Below are 12,272 nucleotides of genomic sequence, written 5' to 3' on the forward strand. Positions count from 1 at the left end.
CCCTGAGATGACTCTATCTCTCCCTGCAGGGCCTTGAAGGTAAGGTTCAGTCACCAGAGAGCAATAACCTCTTCTGGCTGCTTGCCCTTTGCCGAGCAGACAGGACTGGACCCAGACAAGGTGGATTCCTTCACAACTGCCCTGCCGAACTGTGGACTCCCAGCCTCGCCCCATTGGGCCGGGCGCATCCCGGCAGCGCCGGGGCTGCGAAGCCACAGCCCCTGAATGTGTCTCGCAGTTGGGCCTGGACGCCGCTCTTCCTCCAGGTAACTTCGTGAAACGCTAGGAGGCAACCGCCCAGCCTCACTGCGCCTACGTAGCCCACGAAGGGATCTCGCTGGGTTCTCCGAGGTGGCCCCAGCGCTTTCCGAGGGCCGAGAGCGTGGGCGTGGAGGGAAGGAGGGGCCTAGTGGGCGGCGGGCCCACCCCTTTATTCGTGGCCTGCGGCTCCGCTGAGCGTGACCAGATGTGTTGGTGACAGGTTGCTACTCAGAGGTGCGGACAGGAGCTGAGCGCTGCTGCTGTCGGAGCCGACGCGGCGTTCCCGGGCTGTGCTCAGCCCCTGCAGCTGCCATCGGCTGGAGAAGTCCAGGTTAGGAAACGCACCCAGGGAGGGGAACCTGGGGAAGGGGTGCAGCCAAATACCCGGAAAGTGGGATAGGTGGGAGGGGAGTCGCTGGACTCGGCGCCAGGGCAGATGGTGGACAGGGCGCGCTGGCCCGCCCGGCAGTTCCCAAGGAACCTATGTTCCTGCAGAAGCCGCAGGTGTCTGTCTTGGGATAACTGCGGAGGGAGCCAATCCAGCCCAGCTTGGGCGGGAGCATCGCGTGCCCTGGTCCAGTGAAACGGGAGACTGGCCAGCGAGCTTGGACTCTGAGCTAAGCGTACTGGCCGGCGACGCCGACAGCGTCCGCGCTGAGAGTGGGGGAGTGGGAAGTGGGGAGTGGGGCACTCGGCCGGGATGGGGCGGGTGCAGTTCCCTAACTGCCACCTGAGAGCCCTGGTCCCCGCTGCTGCCACAGCGGGTCTGTTTGGCAGTCAGGGCGCGAGCTGGTGAGCGGATGCGTGGGCGGAGGGACTGGCGCTACCCACCCAGTAGCCACCCACTGCAGGTGAGTGACCCTCCCCGGGCGAGGGGAGGAGAAGGGCCTGGCCGCTAGCCCTAGGGTCAGGCTCTGGTGAAAATGGGAAGGAGGATGGGGGCTGAATAGGCTACTTTGTGATGAGACTCCCGTCCCTGTGACACTTCAGGGTCCTCCAGGGATCTGTCATTCCTCTTGCAAGCTCTCTTGTTCTCTGGTCCCTGTCCTCCTCTCCTTCTCTCCTCCTCTCCTTCTTTCCTCCTCTCCTCTCCTCTCCTTTCTTCTCCTCTCCTCTCCTCTCCTCTCCTCTCCTCTTCTCTCTTCTCCTCTCCTCTACTCTCCCTCCATCGTGTCTCTACCTCTATCTCCGCCGGTGCCTCTCTCGATATCTGTCTCTCAGTCTCTGCCTTCTCTGTGTCTCGTGCGATCTCCTGTCTCTCTTGGTCTCTCGGTCCTGAGCGCTCTCTCGCCCTGTCACTGGTGACCGCTGGCTTTCGGCTCTCCGTGCTCGCTCTTAGTGTGTCCCGGCCACTCACGGCTGTCCAGCTCGCTTTCCCCAGACGCGGAAAGTCTACCTTCGGTGTGCGGGTTTCCCGAGCGCGCCGGGCCCCGACTGCGGCCCTCCGGCGGGCTCTGTCTGCTGGAGGCGTTCCGGTAACCCTGCTGTCGCCTCTTCCCACCAGCGCACCGCCTAGGCAAGCCAGCTGACACCGAGGGCACAGACCACCCTCCACTGAGTGCGGAGCAGCCAAGGTGAGTGCACCGATGCCCCTTCCGCCCCTCGGATCCCTCCCCAGAAGCCCTGGTTCGAGCCGACTGGAGAAATGAGGCAGCAACATCGAAGCCAGCCTGCGGCCGCTTTCTCCTCTAAAGACTGGTGGGAGGGCCTGGGAGGCCACTTGGGCGGCCGCAGCGCTTTGGATGCCCGCCGCCCCATCCCGGCGTGGAAACCCTGAGTTTCCAGGCTTGGGGCTGGTGGGGTCGCGGGCAGGGCAGCGCGGCTTCCCCTTTAAGGCCGGAGCCGCTCGTCGCCGTGAGTGTGAGGGTGTGTGAATGTGCGGCGTGCGTGTCTCCTCCTCCCCGAGTGACACAGCAGTGAGAAATGCCTATCAGTAACTTAAACCCCCGAAACTCCACCTTCCGGGCGCGCGGCGCGGAGCCGGGCGGTGGGAATGGAGCGAGCAGATTGAGGCCGCCACTGCAGCGCCGCCAGCATGAACTTGGCCGCGAGCTAAAGCGGCCGGCGGCGGGCGGGCGCGGGGGCACCGGCCGCTAGCCAGGGGGTGATCTGCAACAGGGCTGGGCTCCTTGGCGGCCGCCTGAGGCCAGGCTGCCCGCGCTGGCGGCCGCCCGCCCCTTGGACACTGCCCCCGCCGCCGCCGGAGCTCTGCAGCACGGTAAGGCTGAGGGCGGACGCAGGAGGTCCGACTGTTCTGGGGGTTCCGGGGTACACTTGTAGCCCCCAGTTATGGTCCCCATCGCTGAGGATCGGGGTCCCGGGGTGCTTCGAGTCGGTAGACCCTAAAGTTTGCTCTGAGCACACGGCCCACCTGGCGCTGCGGGCGGCCGCCCCTTTCTCGAACCAGCTCGGCTGGGCTGGGCGCAGCTCGAAACGCCGGAGACCACGGCCTTTGGCTCCGCGCCCATGGGGCGTCTGAAATCCGGCGCTGGCAGCCACGTACCGGGGAGGAAAGGTGGAAGGGCGCAAGCTGAGCGGGCTCCTAGGGCTACGCTTAGCTACCGGGAGTCTCCCACTCTGTCCCAGCACCCCCGGGTCGCTTGCAGCCTGGGTGTCACCGGCGACGGTGCCTTCACATGCCAGCTCCCTGAGCCCAGGCCAGTAGGCAGTGGGCACTGGGTGAAGGATTCCCCCACCCCGACGCTGTTTGCCGCCTCCGAGCTAGAGTGTGGAGTGTGTGCGCCGAACCCGCTGCCCTGCACTCCCTCCCCTGCCAACTCCTGGGGAGAGCAACCCGGAGCTAAGCTGGTGTTCAGGGCAGCCCGGACTGGATTCCTGCGGAGCAGCCCTGGCACCCCTGTGTCAGAGTCCGCACAGGTTCCCCAGCATCCGCGCGATGACAGAGCTGGGCGCCCGGCGCGGGCTAGCGCGGGCGGGAAGCCCCCCGGAGCGCCGCCAAATACTTTTCTCGGCCAGTTGGCTTGGCCAGGCTCCGTCCCAATGCAGTGTGTCCGAAGCCTCCTGGAAAGCTGGAGATGTCGTCTGATTCTGATCCGTGATTAAATTCGGACTAAGCAGACACTAATAGGATTAGCCTGCCAGAAAGCTCGGCCCTGAAGCCATCGGAACCTGGGCAAACACGCGCCTCGAGCTGGGGCATTCACTCCCGCCGCGCTCCTGCAGCTGGGTGCGGCTGACCTGGGCACCCCGAGTGTGGGTGTGTGTAAGCGGGCAGGAGCACAGGGTGGCTGGGGGGCGTGGGGAGAAAGGGCTCCTTTTGCTGGGGTGGCTCGTCGTTGTTGTTTGGCGGAACGGTGCCCCCCGGGGGCGCGGTACCCAAGGTGAACGTGCTGTTCACGGGTAAGCAAACCGAGGCCGGCTCCCGGACATTGTCTGCGAGGGCGAGCGAGTCGAGCTTACTAGAGGCGGCTGCGCTGGAACAAAGGCGCAAAGTCTCCCTGAGACCGAGCAATTTTGAAAGAGTTGGCTAGGGAGAGGGCCTGGGTCTCCCGGGGTAGACCCCCGCGGGAATTGCGCCGCCCCCAGAGGCCCCGGCCCGCGGCTGGGGAATTGTGTTCCCCGGTTGCGGCAAGCCGGCGAGCGACATCGCAGCGGCGCGGCCCAGCTCTTGGCAGGCGTGGGTTGCCGCCCGAGTGCCCACCGGCCGGGCGGGGTCGACCGTGCACCCGCCGGGGCTTCCCGGCCGCCACCGCAGCTCTGGGCCCCTGGAGGCCGCGCAGCTTCTTTCCTTCCCTCCCTCCCTCCCACCTCTTCTTGTCTTTATAGATCCCCGCTCCCTCCCACCCCCGCCGCCGCCGCCAACAATCCGCTTTATAAAAAGCCCCTTTGTTTCCCAGGAGGCTGGAGAGAGGGAAGGGGGAAAGGGACGCAGAGGCAGGGGGCGGGGGCGGCTGTCTCCAAGTGGTTTCGAGCCGCTCGGGACAGGAGGGCAAGTGTAGGCGATGGGGGAGGGGGTTGTGTTTCAAGGACCCTCTGTGGGAACCCAGGAAGGTGCACGGAGCCCCAGCCCCGGCCCTCGCTGCACGCCCAGCCTGCCAGCCCTGGACACCCTAAATCCCGGCGGCCCGGACGGCCCAGTGGACTGCACTGCGACCAGGCGGGCGCACGCAGAGGCCCTAGGCGGCAAGCGCTCAGCGGGGTGGGCAGACGCGACTCGCCGATGCGCTCGCCGGGCTCCGGCATAGGGGGCGCCCTTTCCCTGGTTTCGCTTTGCAGCGGGCGCCCCTCGCTGCCGGAGCTCAGGGCAGCTGTCGCGCCCGCCGGTGGCTAAGAAGAAGGAGGCAGCTCGGAGGCTTAGGCCACCCGCGTCTGACTACACGCCTCATTTCTTCCCGCGCCCTCCTGCCACACCCTCCGCCCCGCCACACACAGGGGCTCAAATTCTTCGAGTGCCCTTTGTTTGGAGGCGCGGAGGCAGTGGGAGCCGCCACCTCCGGGGTTCGTGTAGCCTAGGCGGGCAGTGAGGATGAGCATGCCACTGTGGACCGCGCGCTGGCCTGCTGCCTCTGCACCTAACCCAGCTTCGGGCACTAAAGCTGCCAGCTTTAGTTGGATTGACGATTTAGCGGGTCCTTGTCCCTTATAACCGACCCCCTAAAACTTTCGAGAACCAGGGCTTGCACTGAGGAATGTCAAATATAATGTTAGAAGTAACCTTTCGCCATTCTGTTGGCCTGCTCCGCCCCTGTGCCCCAAAGTGGTTGGTGTCTCTCATGGAGTTTGTTCGGGAAGGGAATACTGAAAAGAAAAAAGTGACAAATAAGGAAAGTGGGCGGGGCCCAAGATCAGGCTGGTGGGTCTCCCCAGCGAAGTCAGATTCCAACCGCTCTCTGGCCACCTCCGCCCCTCCTATTTCCATTTAATCTGATGTCGACGTTTTATTTGTGCCTTTTTGCATATCTTTCTCTTACTCCCCTCCCCTCCCATCTCTGGAGGTTATCGATAAGTGCTGGTCAAACATTTGTTCTCTGGTCTTTGGAGTAGAAGATGAAGCGTTAACACCCCCAACGCGCATACACACCAACTGCGCGCATACACACATCCCAACTGCATCTAAAACCACAAGAAAGTAATCAAAGGGTAAACTACTGGTTCTGCCTTCTCCTCCCCCCTTTGTGCTTCTCTTCTGGAGCAAGTTCATTGGAAAATAAAGCTGCTGATGTGCGAGATGGAGCATATGGTGCCTCCATAAGAGAGAAGCTGAAATGGCCTTGAACCTGCCGGACAGACCAGCTGTTTGCTGCCAGCCAGAGCAGCTAATCAGCTTCTTCCCCTTAAAGTAACAGCCCTCTTTTCACTTGATGACCAGTTTGCATATTAAATAGGATATTCTCCAGAGGGGAAAAGTGATGGGCTCCTATACTGCTTTGTGCTTGGTGGTTCTCCAATGCCTGCTCTCTGCTCTGGGGGCTGCCCTCTCCCGGTGCCTGCCTGCCATGTGTGAGTGTTTCTTTCAGTACTGAAGTAAGAATGTTGCTCAAAGTGGAACTTGGGACAGAAGAGGCAGGAAAAAAGAAAGAAAGAGATGGGGCTGAGAGATTTCCAGATGCCTGGGAGGAAATCTCTCTGTTTTGCTCAGCTTCGGAAAAAACTAGCAGTCTTTCCCCCTTTTCCCCCTTTAAAAATATCACAAAGAGCTGAAGCTTTTCCTTACAAGATCTCCTTAAAAATCATCCTCTTCCGGCTGTGACCATTTTCAGTTTTTCTTCAGTACAATGTGTTGGGGGGGGGGGGTGGGGAACAGTTTGGCGTTGGAAGAAGAAAGCCTTTAGGAGATACAAGGAAATTCCATGTTAGGAAATCATTAGCAAAGGGTGACTTCGTCTGTTTTCCTGCCACTGACGCTGACAGTGACACAGATGTGTGGGCTGAAATAGGAACGTCATTGAATTTTTACACTCCACCAGGAAATACCCTGTTGCTGGGGTGGGGGTGGGGGCTACACATTCATTGCATCTTAAGGTAGGAGATTCACTATTGTCAATCCTTTTTACTAAGGAAAGGGATTTTTTTTAGCTTAGCCAGCATGTTTAATATAATTTCTTCCCTTTTAAATTGGTCACCTAAAGGCATAAAATGCACCTGTTAATGGATGGTCCCTAGGAAACTCAATTACTATTTGGGGTTATGAAAGGGGATAAGCTGGTCTTAGACAAGTGGTTCTTCTGAAAATAGCTGGACTATGCCTCTCCTTTAAAGGAACTCGATATACAGTAAACCCTTTTTTTAAAGATTCTGATTTTTTTTTTTTTTCCTGCAACAGTGCATTGCATAGATCATTAGCCTAGGAGCTGGGAAACTTGTGTTCTAGAAAGCTCTGCCCACTAATTAGCAGAGTGATCTTGAACAAGTCCATCCTTTCTCTCCCCCAATCCCATGACCTCTGAGTCTGAGTCCCTTCCAGTTCTAAAACACTGTGGTTTGTGAATGAAATAGTCATTTTCTGGGAAAGTGAAACATCAAGCTCAACCTTGTCATCGGGAAACAGCTAGACAGATAATAAAAAGGGGCTGGTATTTTGAAGGGCAGGGATAAGAAGGAGGAGTAAAAAAATGGCAGAAGGCCAATCAAAACAATACAAAAGTGGGAAGTGTTCCCCTTTTTGTGTCTTTTGCAAGTGTGAACTTCTAGCCCAGAATCAGCGACAGCAGACATCAGAAATCAACCCAAAGGTTCTCTTGTCCAATACTCCTATTGATGGCAGGCCTCCTAATCATTGGGTTGGTATACAGATAACGGGATCTAAACTCTTTAGAGTAGACTGGCATATTTCCAAAGGACTCATCTAATGGAGAGCAGATTTGCTGCTTTGCAGTTATTTAGCAAAGGTTTCAAAGACAAAAAGGCCTTCCATCTGCACACACGTGCACCAGTGGGATGTGGGTTCTTAACCCATTGTTGAACCTTTTCTTTTCTTCCTAATCCAGCTGTTTTTTTTTTAAATCACATTTCCAACTTTGAGGACACAGCAGCTATGTAAGAACCTGCTGCTGTCCTACTTGAGGTTAATATTGATTTTTTAAAGGGGCAGGGGTGAACATTATGAAGAAGGACTCTTTATCCTCTGAGTTCTTTAGCAATTATCTTGCTGCCATAAATGTTGATACACATATAATGGATGTAACTAAAAAACTCCTTATCCAAGCAGAAAAGGCTGAGTGTTTGTTGGAGCAGATAGAATGCTGAGAATGTGAATAGACCAACCCAGATGTCGCTGGGGAGGGAGATAAATGATGGAGGAACAGGAGCTGGTTACTATGGATCAGCACAATAAACCAATTCCCATCATACACCTCTCACAACGCCACCGAGGGGTAACCTAGGCAGCACCAGTCAACTGTATGGCAGGAAAAAAGCATTGCAAAGCTCAATTGGAACCGGCCTGGTTTTGCAGGCATTGAGTCCTTAAACATCTTCAGTACTTCAAGGAGGGAAATTTCATAAATCAGAATGAACTTGAAGAGACTGTGTTGCAAATGCTTATGATTTCTTATTTTTGTTGTGTCATTGTTGTTCTTTAGTCTGTAAAGGTGTCAAAGGAAGAAGAAAAGGCCCCATGGAGCTGTCAGGGCAGTTAGTCAGGGAGTTCCCCATGGAAGTAAGAAACAGTAGCTTGTGTTATAGGATATTTACATGCCAAGATTGCAGGTACATAGTCCTGTGGGGTCCTGCTCCCAAATTACCAGCCCAGGACTGCTGAAGCCCCAAGGGCATTTTCTTCCAGAGGAGGAGACAGAAGCAAAAGAGTTGGGTTACCTCATTTCCCTGCCCCCATCCCCCCCCTCTGGTTGCTTTCTTTCTCCCCTTCACAGAGCCTCCCTGGTTTCCTTCAAACCTCAAGTTTTCTCCTAAAATCTGACGTCTTTATAACATCCAAAGCAATCAGATATGAAACAGTTCAAAAATATTACCCCCGGGGGAGGGGATAGCAAGGGGCCTCCCTGGCTGTAGGCACTGAGCTCCCAGAGTAAAGGCTTCCAGAGACGGGGCCTAAGGAGAGTTTGGGAGCAAGAAGCAAAAAGCTCTTTGCAAAGTTTAGGAGAGCTTTCCTTGCCTAGATTGGCTATCCTGGGCCTCCCTGAGGCCCCAGCTTCAGACTACTCCCTCCCTTCCTTGGCCTACAAAAGAGTGGGCTCATTCTGCCACTGAAGGAGGATCCCCCCACCCCAGGGGCAACTCAGTCCTGCCCGGCTGCTCTCTGACCCCGACACAGCCAGTGCTCCTTTCTGCACAGCCCAGTTGGAGCCTCCCAGACTCCCATCTCCTTGGTGGGTGGGTGTGGGAAGCTACCTTACCCTCCCATGTGCCCTGCTGCTTGCTCTGCCAAGTAAATAACCAGTAAGTGGATTTTGGGAAATGCCATTTTCTTAAGGCTGAGAATTGTTTCCTGAGGTTCAGAGAAGGATGGAGCGGACCAGAGGATATCATCTTGTTGGAAGAGGGCCTAGCAGGCCAGCCATTGATTTTTTTTCCCCTTTCTTCCACCTGTGCGAGTACCTAGACACTAGACCATAGGGACAGTTTTCTGCTGATTTTGGAAGGGATCACTGGAGGCCACAGCACCCGAGAGAGTTAATGGAATCCAGGTCAAAAGGACCTGGTGGCCCCAGCTTGTGTCCACTTTTGAGAGGAAAGCGTGGGTCTTTGGAGCATAAAGACAGGACAAAAACAAAGTCAAGTAATTCTGAACATGTTGAGGAATTCCAAGTTCTTGGTCCAATTGTCCCAGCTCCATCCTCACCCCACAAGTAGTGCATTTCTATTTTTCCCTGCATTTGAATCTGAAATTCCACCCTCAGCTTCGGCAGCATGCTGGGACAGAGTGCGGAGGAGGAAGACAGGACCCAGCTCTGCCTTCCTTTCTGTGGCTCTGCTAGTCGGTTGACCATTGCACCTGAACATAGTTAGTACAGGTACACCATCTCACCTGCAAACTCAGATATTGAAAGATGGAGAATCTTACAGCTGGAAGAGTAAAACCCCATGATTTTACGGAAGAGGAAACTGAGACCCAGAGAAGCGTCTGACTTTCCTAGGGCCATAGTAAAGGGAGCCCAAAGTTGACAGAACCCTGGTCTCTAGCTCTCAGTCGAGTATAGAACATCCATTTTGCACCCATGTGTGGGCAGACAGGCTTTCCTTTTGAGGCAGAGCAAATGTGGTAAAAAGAAATGCAGCCAGTGGAGGTGGAGCGCTTGTAACTGTGGTGTAATATAATCTGCCCTGTATCAATGTGTGCTTTGCTCAGCATCGTTAGGACAGCAAAGGGTCATATTAGAATCTGAACTTGAAGTCTGGAAGTAGCTGGAGAATGGAGATTGTAAATTAAGAATTAGAAGGGAGTGTGTGTCTCGTTTTTGAGTTGCTGTCAGAGAGTCAGGCAGCCAGCCCTGTGGAGGGCTTGGCTGGGTGGGCTCCTTTGGCAATGGTGGGAGGTTGTTTGGGTTTGGCTCTTAATGAGATCTCAGTGTTAATATCTGCCTCTGGAAGTTCCAGCGCCGGCCTTGGAATTTTAAGTGGGACAGTAGTTTTGGTGCAGTTGCCAACATCACATGGTTTGCGTGTCTAATTCTGAAAGACTGGCATGCGTTATGCTAGGCTTCGGGAGGAGGGCACAGCGTTTCTAAGCCGCTTGTCTGTCAAGGATTAATTTAACCTCTAATTACTACATTTTCTTCGCAGTTTGCTGCATGAACGTGTTGTAACAAAGCTCAAAGAAGTATGCCATTTTATTTCCCTGCCACTCTAAAATTAATTTCCGGAATATGGAGTCAAACCTGACACACTTGGTGTTAAAATAATTGTGCTGACAGTTGAGTTAAAGTGAACAATCTGGTTGTTTCTAGTGATCCCCCAGCCATGGGGTAAAGAGCATTATCATGTTAGTTGCCGTGACAGTTCTCAAAATGAACCCTGAAAATATCAAGGAGTGTCACTGCCCAAATCCACTTGGGGAGCACCGGATACAAAGGTAACACCCAAGCATATGGCCGGGGTGTTAGCTTTGGAGTATGACTGATGCCCTGTGCAGTAGGGCAGCCAGGGAGTCCTTTCTCACCCACTAATAGGGCTCGTGGTAAGGTCTTGTCCCACAGCATGAGGTGAGCACATTATTAAATCGGAGGCTCCCAAGAGCCTGCCCCTGGGGCCAAACCTGTTCTGAGTGGCTGTGACAATGAAATCACAAGATGAAGTTAATGGGGATTCTCTGGGCAGGTTTTTCTCCCTCCTCCTGCCTGCTCTTCCTGGGCAACCTGCACCAGCACTCCCCAACAGTAATAGCCCTTTGGCAGTCCTACATATCTCTTTTATCCCCACCTTCCCAAACAGCAGCAGTGGATCCCAGAGTGGGAGGCCAATTCCCCATTCTGGGTGCTTGAGAAGATTGCATTCTCAGGCCCTGGTTGGGAGCCTTAGCAGCATCGTTGGTTGCCTAGTTTGGGCCCACCAAAGCTGATTTTTGGGATTTGAGAGATGGCCAGGTTAGCCATTTGAGTTCTCATCTCCTTGCTCAGGCGGTTGTGAAGAGCTCTCTCTCTTTCTCTCTGTCTCTGTCTCTCTCTCACTCACACACACACACACACACACACACGTACACACACACACAGACACACTCACACACTCACCCTCTCTCAGGAGTAGAACTTTGCCAAGATAGCAAAGGCTAGGTCTGAAGCCGTGTTCTACATATGGCTGGGGATAGGCTCACTGGCCTTTTCAGCCATGCCTTTGGCTGTCAAATCCCGAGCAAATCGAGTTGAGGTTCAGTACTCCCACCTTTTCCTTCCTGGTTTCTAGATCTGCCTCCTGCTTCTCACACCCCCTCTCCACCTTACCTAGAAAGATGCCATCCTCAGCCCGCTGTACCTTAGTGGGATTCCCTTCCTCTGGAGAATCTGGAGCCTCCAGCTTGAATTAAAAGATGCAAGAGTTACCATGCCTTGGAGAGAATCTGCTGTTTAGGGCACAGGTAAGGAGGTGTTCAGGGCTTAGGGAAGCCCTCTTTTCCCACACCCCACCCTCCACCCCACCAAATGGTACCATGCCTGGCATAAAGCTGGTCCTATTTATGAGTTAGAGAACTACCTGGCTGCCAAGGTTTTCTGAGCTTGCCCTTGGGGAAGCTAACTGCAACTAGTCTCTTGAACCTCAAATCATAACAAAAATGACTCCCGATCCTCTGAAGCAGGGGTGGCTCTTTGTCTCTTAGGGATCATTTACTTCTTTGAGAATCTGATGAAAGCTCTGGGTCTTCTCCTTAGACAATGGAAAAATAACATGCAGTGTTGCTTCTAATTTAAGGCACCACTAGGCCTTAAGCCCACTCATGGTTCTCTCAGGGATCTTTTGTCACAGGTTAAGAATGCCTCAATATGAGCTTTCCCTTCAGCAGGAGACATTGACCAACTATGGGATTTTAGGCAAGTCTGTGAACCTGCCTGAGTCTCAGTGCCCTCAGTTGTCAGATGGAAATATCAGAATGTCAGTTCCACCAAGTTTGGAGCATTGTGGGAGATTCAAAAGAGATGGTGTTGGTGAGGTGGTCTTGTAAATATCAGGCTCAGGGCACACTCATGGGTTGCTCTCTTTAGTGTTAGTGTTTACTATTTATTTATTTTGCCTTTCCATTCGATGTCAGACATTTAACAAAAGAAAATCGGGTTTCTTTTGACTTGAAAAGTCACTTTGTCCCTTTCTTTGATACTGCATAAGTTACACCCAGGCAAACTAGCATTCAAGAGACTCTGGCTTGGGAGGGACCTCAGAGAGCATGCAGTGTGTCCAGGATCTAGACAGTTTTAGAGACCCCAATTACCCAGCCCTTGGCACTTCCAGAATCGGTCAAGGATGTGTGTAGCCAGCCCAGTGCCTTGAGGAGGTTCCACATTTGCCTGCTGCAGAAGTGAGGAAATGGGATCTGAGGAGGCCGATAGTTGTTTGGTTTTTCACATTTCAGTACTGTCACAACGGGCATGAGAAGGTAAAGTGGA

At 54.3% G+C, this 12,272-nt stretch overlaps 1 protein-coding gene across 50 annotated transcripts in view; it reads left to right on the forward strand.

The window, feature by feature from the left end:
* The first annotated feature begins 464 nt into the window (after nt 1-464).
* MAMLD1 (mastermind like domain containing 1) overlaps nt 465-12,272 on the forward strand; it is a 144,324-nt gene continuing 132,516 nt past the window's right edge. For 24 of the 50 annotated variants that reach the window (XR_012429785.1, XR_012429791.1, XR_012429789.1 and 21 more), the window contains exon 1: nt 2,226-2,479. The gene's annotated coding sequence lies outside the window, so the exon portion shown is untranslated. Of the gene's footprint in view, nt 593-873; nt 1,113-1,765; nt 1,836-2,225; nt 2,480-11,121; nt 11,252-12,272 lie in introns of those variants that run through there. The other 26 variants (XR_012429786.1, XR_012429788.1, XM_074028886.1 and 23 more) reach the window with 4 other exon arrangements.

Source organism: Macaca fascicularis, chromosome X, assembly GCF_037993035.2.
Source record: "Macaca fascicularis isolate 582-1 chromosome X, T2T-MFA8v1.1".
Lineage (NCBI taxonomy): Eukaryota > Metazoa > Chordata > Mammalia > Primates > Cercopithecidae > Macaca > Macaca fascicularis.